The sequence below is a fragment of the Octopus bimaculoides genome, chromosome 23 (genome assembly GCF_046866305.1).
Source record: "Octopus bimaculoides isolate indiv1 chromosome 23, ASM4686630v1, whole genome shotgun sequence".
NCBI classification, from domain to species: Eukaryota; Metazoa; Mollusca; class Cephalopoda; order Octopoda; family Octopodidae; genus Octopus; species Octopus bimaculoides.
In genome coordinates, this window is record NC_142950.1 from 6,500,453 (window position 1) to 6,510,452 (window position 10,000).

At 38.0% G+C, this 10,000-nt stretch overlaps 1 long non-coding RNA gene across 1 annotated transcript in view; it reads left to right on the plus strand.

Moving 5' to 3' along the window:
* The window catches only part of LOC149131293 (uncharacterized), a 32,679-nt gene that overhangs the window by 1,050 nt on the left and 21,629 nt on the right, over positions 1–10,000 (plus strand). The window lies entirely within an intron of this gene.

Genomic DNA, 10,000 nt, shown 5'->3' on the forward strand with positions numbered 1-10,000 from the left:
CCTTATATTTGGTGGATTATGTTGTATTTCTTATGTGATCATTGAGGGAGTGTGGTATATCGAGTCGTTAACCTGACGACGTTTTTATTCTATAACTAATATTTATATATATATATATATCAATTGGAAAATGGAGAATAATATGCTGAACCCAACTACTTGCAGACAGTGTATCCCGTTGAATTCATTAATTTAATTCATAGCTAAAGTGACAAAAGAAGAAAAAACCCAAAGTACAGGTGTTTATGACAAACCATGTTATTTTGCCAACCGGGTTTACATATAGAAGTACAAAGTACATAAGAAATTAGTTCTGTTCATTCTCTAATTCCTTATGTACTTTGTACTTCTATATGTAAACCCGGTTGGCAAAATAACATAGTTTGTCATAAACACCTGTACTTTGGGTTTTTTCTTTTTTTGTCACTTTTGCTATGAATTAAATTAATGAATTCAACGGGATACATTGTCTGCAAGTAGTTGGGTTCAGTATATTATCCTCCATTTTCTAATTGTTATACAAATTTGGGGTAAAACCTCCACTTTTACCCGCTCCCATTGATTGCACTTGGTATAACACTAGTGTAGCAATAATTGGGTACCCTCTCGGCAGTATACTGGATAGATACTATCCCTTCGTGGGTTCAACCCCCCAACTCTTTCGCACTATATATATATATACATGCGTGTGTGTGTATTTGAGAAGGCGAAATAGAGAGAGAGATTACGAGAGTACCTTATCAGGCATCCTATTTTGGAATTATATATTTATACATACACATGCGAATGTGTATGTATACGCACGCACACACACACACATATATATACGTTTATATATAATGCACACACACACGCGCATACACACACACACACATATATATATGTATATACACATACGTATATATATAAAATACACTGACACTCAAGCACGCACACACACACACATACATATATAATAGACACACACACACGCACATATATGCTTCTATGCATGTAGAGTTATATAATTTATTATTTACTGGCTAGCGTTTCTCGTTTTCGTTTTTCATTCAATTTTCATCGTTGAAACTCTAAACGATATTTTTAGACCTTTCCACTACCGCTTACTTTCTCTGTCTGTCTGCCTGCCTGCCTGTCTGCCTCTTCTTCTTTCTCCTCCGCCTTTCTCTCTCCCCACTCTCTCTGTCGATCTGGTTAAATCCTGTCTTTCTATCTCCTTGTCTCTCTCTGTCTCTTTCTTTCTCCCGCTACAATTATTGTAGTTTCTTCAAACTTCCACTTGTATGTATGCATGTGTATGTATCGCTAGCCTCTACGCACTCTTTGGTTTCTGTCCTGGTTTCTTTCTGTGTTCCTTTCCATGGAAGAGCGTAGGCTCGAAACGTTAAAGACTTTTTCACTTCCCGAGCGTTAAACTAATACAACTGTTTGTTGTCTACACCACCTGTCTTCGTCTTTTGTTTTTTGTGACTTCTCCATATATATATATATATATATATATTGATAGAAAGGGAAACATAAGAAAGAAAGAGTCCTCAATAGGGGAAATAGGGGAATTTATCTGTAAAAATATGCGATACTTATTCGGTTTTATCATGGCTACCGAATAAGTGTCACATTATATATATAAATGTACATGCGTATATTACATACACACACATTTCTATCTATTTATCTTTCTTTCTATCTATCTGTCTATCTATCTGTCTATCTATATTTATATATGTATGTATTTAAGTATGTGTGTATATGTACGTATGTATATAAGGATGCGTGTATATATGTATTTATTTATGTATGTATGTATGTATGTATTTATGCATGTATGTATGTATCTATCTATCTATTCCTCCATCTATCTATCTATTTATATACATGTACGTATGTGTGTGTATGTATGTATGCGTATGTAAATATATATGTTTATATAAGCACGGTTATTGCTGGAAATAACTCGGTATGACAAATATTCCGAAACCAAGGGCGCACACACACACACATATATACACACGCGCGCTCACACACATGCGCACATGCACAATATTATAATCGCGCACGTTTGCTTGTTAACCAACCCACCCACCCTCGAATTCTTTTTACTCCATTGCAGCAACTCACCCACGACCCTCACTACCAACATCCTCTGCAGCCATCTGAGGGCACTCTGTCTGTCTTTCTCTCTTTCACCCCTCTCTCTCACCTCCTCTCTCTCACCTCCTCTCTCTCCCTCTCTCACCCCTCTCTCTCACCCTCTCTTACCATCCCACCCCTATCTCTCTCACCCCCTCTCTCTCTCGCTTGTCTTTCTTTCTTTCTTTCTTTACATGGCCTAGTTTCGTTACGTAACAAGAGAGACGGTCAGAGCCTCCAATCACAATGAAGCCGGACGCAGTCGTATAAAACAGCATACAGTTGTCATGGCAACATGCCGTTACATGACTACAGCATTCATAAGATGCTGGTTGGCCATTGAGGGCGGATTCTTGCAATTAAGGGTGACGCCGGGTGTAGGGGTGGGTGGACGCTGGGTGTTAAGTGACGAGCTGGGAATTCGAAATTGGTGCTAGAATTTTGATATATATTAGGTCAATGCAGAAATAATTCCAATTTATTTCGCTGTTTTGTTATTTTAAACTTTGGTGCTTATTTTGGAATAAGCGTTTTGGTTTTGGTTTGGTGATTTTTTTTTTCTTTTTGCTTGTCTCAGTCATTAGAAGAATTTTTATTTTGTCGAACGAATTGACTTCGGTACATTTTTTAAAGACCGGTACTTATTTTATCGATTTCTTGTGCCAAACGGCTAAGTTATGGGGACGTAGACATACCAACACCAGTTGTCAAGCGGTGGCGGTGGGACAAACTCAGACACACATTCATATATATATATATGTATATATATATATATATATATATATCTTTCTCTCTCTCTCCGTATATATATATAGAGAGAGTTGAAATTTATTGAAAAACAAAAGACGAAGACGGGTGTATGAACAACAAGCAAGTGTATTAGATTGATGCTTGGGAAAATTGAATAAGTTTTTTACGTTTCGAGCCTACGCTCTTAAACAGAAAGGAACAAGAGAAAATTCTTAGTGGTATTTCGTGTGTCTTTAGGTTCTGAGTTCAACTTCCGCCGAAGTCAACTTCGCCTTTCATCCTTTCGGGGTCGATAAATTAAGTACCAGTTGCGTACTGAGATCGATCTAATCGACCCCAAAATTTCGCGCCTTGTACCTAGAGTAGAAAAGAATATAAAATAATATAATACAATGAATATAATTCATTGTATTATATTATCATAAGATTATAGATAAAACGTGAAAATCAGACGACCGTTGGAATTCCTTTGATTAATATATTCGTCTATACACAATCATACACACCCATATATATATATATATATATATATATATATATATATATATATATATATATACACATATATAACCTATATCATAGTACCTATACAAAACAGCTAATTAAGGTGTTTCTCCGTAGATGAAAAAAGGTGTTGAACAACGTTATCGATTTTCGAATCTTATTAGATTCTCATCAGAGGAATCTATCTGTATTTAGTTCACCAGTCCCAGAAAAGCGAGCAGCCAATCTATTTATATCCATAGTAATCACAATAGCTATAGAACATTAGAACTACTAACTTGCATAGTTTGTTAAAAGTTTGTTTTTAGATATGAAGGACCGGTCAACGAGGATCTCAGTCCATATAATATATGCGACGGGGATTCTTTCAGTTTCTATCTAAAAAAAAAAAATTCATTCACAAGGCACTGGTCAATCCGGAGCTATAGCAAAAAATACTTGCCCAAGGAGCTGCGCAGTGGAACTGAACCCGAAGCTATACAGTTGCAAAATGAGCTTCTAAACCACACGGCCACGCCTGCGAGTATGTGAGAAATTATTATTTGTTTGTCGAGGTTGTGTAATAGAAAAACAAACAATAACTTTAGAAGAAACAGGACGAAATGTCTTCAAGTATTTAGTTTCGTTCGTCTCAGGTTCAATTCCCAGTGGAGTGATGAAATAAAATAGCTGTAATTTGTTTGATTAGGTGGACTATTATATACACTCTCTACATATATATACACACATTATACACTCTCATTGAAAGCTGAAACATTTGTACCGAAGTAACTCAGTGCTGTCATTGCTGTTGTTTAACCCTGGGCCAAACATGAACCAGTAGACCAATGATCAATAAATTAAGACAGTCTAGCCGTGACCACCACTCTAAATTTGAGAAATATATAGGATTACTGTATCTAACGCATCTTTTAATGCCACTCATCTTTTTTGAGTGAAGGAGCGTGACCTAGTTGTTAGGAATGTTGTTGCATTCAAGATCGCAAGACCGTGGTTTCGATTCCTGAACCGGGCGGTGCGTTGTGTTTTGTGCAAAATACTTCATTTCACGTTGCTCCAGTCTGCTCAGCTGTAAATGGGTCCACCCTGCGACAGACTGGTGTCCCTTTCAGAGGGGTGGGGTGGATGTTGGGATCTCAGTTACTTATGCATCATGGAAACCGGGTAAACAGCCCCATGAGTCCTAGGACTCAAGACAGTAATGTCCAGGGTTCTTACTTTTACTTTTATCGGGGTCAGGTACTGGGGATGCATGTAATCGACCAGCCCCTCCCCTCAAAATTGCTGGCCCCACCACCGAAACTTCGTAACTATTATCTAAGGCGGCTGTTGGGGAGCATGGTCTAATGGTTAGTGTTGCCCTCACGGTCGGTAGATCGTGGGTTCGATTTCCGGTGCGAGCGGCCGTGGGTTGTATTCTTGAGTAAAACATTTCATTTCACGTTACTCAAGTCCACTCTGTAAACGGGTAACTGGCACGCGTGCCACCCGTTTCAAACTCAGGTTCTGATAATTGGCAGTGACTTAGCGAATCCTCTACAACGGTCGACAATCGACGGCAAGATGGGCTGCTACGGATCACGACTATCCCGAAGCGTGTATGCATGTGACATGGCACTACATGTGAATTTTGTATTCCCACTGACACTCCGAACATGACCTCTGCACTTCAACAACGGAGGATGACTACGTCTACAGCACCGCCGTTATCCGACGTAGTGGGGCATTTGTCAAAATCGCAAGCTGGATTTTTTGGGTCGCTGGCAGAAGCATTGCTTTGTCTACTGACTGGAACATTAGGTCCGACCGTTGGGTTTAGTCGGCAATCGTGAGGGTCATGGTGAACTCGTTGGACGGAACCGGCTCAACCCACCCCGAGTGAATGCCGCCGCATGTACAAATAAGTATGACCAAAGGCGTTCCAGCCAGTACTAACACTTCTTGTTTATTAGACCACATTACACAATGCCCGTCTTTTCTTATACATTAGGATGTAATTTGAGGAGAATTTGATTGCTATTTCTAGCAAATAGAATGATCACATGGAGGCTCCCGGGCTGACACGGTTTGTTGTTGCTGTCACTGTAAGTTAGAAAGTTCACGACACGATAAATTTGCAACCTGGTTTCAAATTCAAGTTGGAACTGTCACGCTTGAAATCGATGGAATGCCATCGTTGTTTTTGTTGTTGTTGTTGTTGTTGTTGATATTCTGGTTGGCGTTTTTGTCGTCGTCGTCGCCATGATTGTTGCTGTTCAGTTAAAATTGCAAATTGAAAAGCTTAATTGAAAGAAATATTGCTCTCAGTGAACCATGTCTGCAGCGTTGGTTTCGTTTCCCAGTGGGAACCGCTGCATGCACGTCATCAAGGACCCTCGGGGAAAAGAAGCAAGATTGTATTTTATCATTACCCGTATTCCACCCGACATGTGGAAAAGAAAATATCGGTTTTATGGCTGATGGAACAACACAAATAACAACAATCCATATTGACAACAACAAAACCAACAACGATATTATAAGTGTTTCATCAGGTTAGCAATATGAGCAGGTCAATCGATTACATCGATTCCAGTATGCAACTGGTACTTTTTTTTATCGATCCCGAAAGGATGAAAGGTAAATTCGACCTTGGGAGGATTTGAAATCAAGACGTAGAATCGGAGGAAATGCTGGTTTTAATGCTGAAACCGAGGTAACTCTGTCGCATGCTACGTCACCTGGTATTGAGTTCTCCAGAATTAAACCGACCACCGTGATTTCTCATATGTCTGACACCGTTACTGATATGTCGTTAGCATATCCAAACATGGCTGTCTACCGTGTTCCAGTTCTGGCGGGAATCCCTCAATAACTCCAACCTCCATGGCAAAGGCTCCAGCACCAAAACATACAGAAAAGATGCAAATTAGAATCCTGAGCGGATAAAGTGCTCAGTGCGAAACAGATCTGGTAGATGGCAATTTATTTTGGCCACTGAACAGATATCAATTTACAGTGAAGCTCTCCTAAGACGAAGCCGAAACTGGTTACTCTTAGGACAACTGCGAAATGTTGATGGTTGACCCTGTCGGGTACTTTCGATCAAAATCTATCGAAATCTGATCTATATTGATCAGAGTCCCATTATGCATTATTACTGATGTATGTTGAAGCGAATGTCTCAATGAAGTTCAGTGAAATAAGTAATTTTTAATCGGATTACGACGGTAATCCGGTTAAAAATTACTTTTGTCGCTGTTTTACTAATGAATAGCTTCTGGACTCTTTTTAGGGTCTCGAGGTACGTAAGCTTTGTGAGTTCATCTTACTTCTCAGAACAGGTCGCAGCACCATCGCCAGTTCTCACGGCGTTGGATTCTATGGACATGTGGAGAGACTGTCTCAGAAAAGAATCACCAACTAGAGGCCCAAGAATAGACTACGAGCAAGTTGGTTGGGTAACTTGCACGAACTCGGGTAGCATCGCTTGCGGATCCAGTCGGATCAATTGGAGACGGTTGCTTCTGGCAGGAACCAATGGAAGGCGTGCTTGGGGACTCTGGATTTACGATCCTTCCAGGAATGAGGGGTGGGGTGGGTGGGTGAAGTAAAAGAGATGAGATGATTGCGAAGCCTTGGAAGAATCTATTAATGGCTCAGGGTAGGAGGCATAATTGCTTCATGTGTGGTGATAGTGTGACCTTCTGTTTGGCTGGAAGTTGAGTAAAAGCAAAAATAACCCATCACAACAACTACAACCATTGCCACCATCACGACCATTATAGCAACCACCATCACTCCCCCCCCCCCCGCTATCGCCGGCACCGTTAAAACTGCCATTCGTCGACATCATCTCAGCACCATAAATACCATGACCGCAACACCATCAGCATCACAACAACCATAATCATAATCACCAACATCACACCGTCACCACCACCACCACCACCATTACCATCATCATCACCACTACAAGCACCACTACCGTTCCCACCACTACGACCACCGCGACCACCACCATCACCACTACCACCACCACCACCAACAACAACAACTTCACCACCATCACCACCACCACATTCACCACCATCACCACCAACAACGACAACGCCACCATCGCAACCACCACCAACACAACCACCACCACCGCCACTCTGTCTTCCACACCATCTTCCACCCCCTCTCTCTCTCTGCCTTTATCTCTCTCCATATATATATTTATATATATATATATACATATATAACAGGTCCCACCCACTTCCCTCCTCACAGCAGGGACCTCCCACCCCTTTCAGTTATCTTGGCGACATTCTTGGATTGGATTACAAACTTCTTACTTTTTATTTCAAGAGGTGGGGGTGTGACGGGTTGGTGGAACGGCGATTAGAGATTGTGTTTGTGATGTATGTGTGTCCGTGTGTGTGTGTGTGTGTGCGTGTGTATGAATGGGTGTTAGTATGTGTGTGTGTGTGTGTGTGTGTGTGTGTGTTATAAACACGGGCAGTAACACTCTTACCCACTCTTTGAGAAAGTTTTTGGATATCGTTGGAAGGCTAAAGTTTGTGGCCAGACACACACACACACACGCACACACACACACACGCACACACACACACACGCACACACACACACACAAATACACACATCCATACAAGCGCACATACAAATAGATAGAAGTGTGAGTGTATGTATACATAGATATGTGTGTGCGTGTGTATCTATGTATGTAAATATGTATGTTTGCATGTATATATACACACATATATATGTGTGTATATGTATATGCATGTATTCATGTATATATATATATATATGCATGTATTTATGTGTATGTATATATGTATATAGATATATATATATATATGCGTGTATTTATGTGTATGTATATATGTATATAGATATATATATATATGCGTGTATTTATGTGTATGTATATATGTATATAGATATATATATATATATGCGTGTATTTATGTGTATGTATATATGTATATAGATATATATATATATATATGCGTGTATTTATGTGTATGTATATATGTATATAGATATATATATATATGCGTGTATTTATGTATATGTGTATGTATATATATATATATATATGTATATAGATATATATATATGCGTGTATTTATGAATATATATATATATATATATGCGTGTATTTATTTATGTATATATATATATATATATATATGCGTGTATTTATGTATATATATATATATATATATGCGTGTATTTATGTATATATATATATATATATATGCGTGTATTTATTTATGTATATATATATATATATATGCGTGTATTTATGTATATATATATATATATATATATATATATATATATGCGTGTATTTATTTATGTACGTATATATATATATATATATATATATATATATATATATATACATATATATATGTGTGTGTGTATATTTATGTATATATAGACAGTCATATAGAAGTGCTCGTACAAGCGCATATATGCATATGCACTCAAGCACACGTGTGTTTGTGTGTGAGTCTGGCTTTATGGAGGCATTAGAAATTTGAAGTGAGATAAGCTTCGAAGTATAATCCTTACACACACATACACACACACGCACACACACATGTATATATATGTGAATGTATGTATGTAAATGCATACATATACACACACACACACACATATACGTGTATATGTTTATATAGATGCATATATATATGCATGTGTTTATGCAGGTATATATGTGCATGTATATATGGGTGTACGTGTGTGTATATAATTATGTATGCATATATATATATGTATACACACACATGTATATATACATATATAAACTCGAAGCGGTAACAGAATGAATCATCTTATTCAAACGAATAAATATACTTTACTGCATGTATTGATTGCTCTTGTTATTTGGTGTAAGGCGCACACACACACACACACACACACACACACACACACACACACACACACACACACACACACACACACACACACACACACTGTCGAAGATTCCGATATGTTGCGAAAACAAGGTTCATTTTGTGCCACACTACAGATATATTACTGAATTTACGCTATTTATAGCATAATTTATTAACCAATTTGAATATATTCCGTAATTTAGTACTAGTTATGCAAATCGGATTAATCGGCAGTGCACAATCACCAAATATAGAACACTTCTCTATAATTCCCTTCGTGAGGTGACTACACGATATTCTATCTTTTGTGGAACCTGGGCGATATTTGAATCAGCGCAGCTACAACTGTTTTCTCCGTCCACAGGGACAATGGAAGGCATGCATTTACACTTGTCAGAATACAATTACGCTCCCGAGGCATCGTAATTTACCGTGAGAGCTTTATTTTGTACCATATTAGAGATATAGCAGATTTATATATATATATATATATATAAATATATATATAAGATAATAAGAGTGAAAAAACTACAGAAGGCTTGTTACATGGTTAAAGTATATATTTAAATTATGTCAGAAAAATGTTATAAAATTTTTTTAGTATATAAACATTGTATTTGTAATTTTTCTGACATAATTTAAATATATACTTTAACCATGTAACACAAGCCTTCTGTAGTTTTTTCACTCTTATTATCTTTTATACATCCAACCACGTG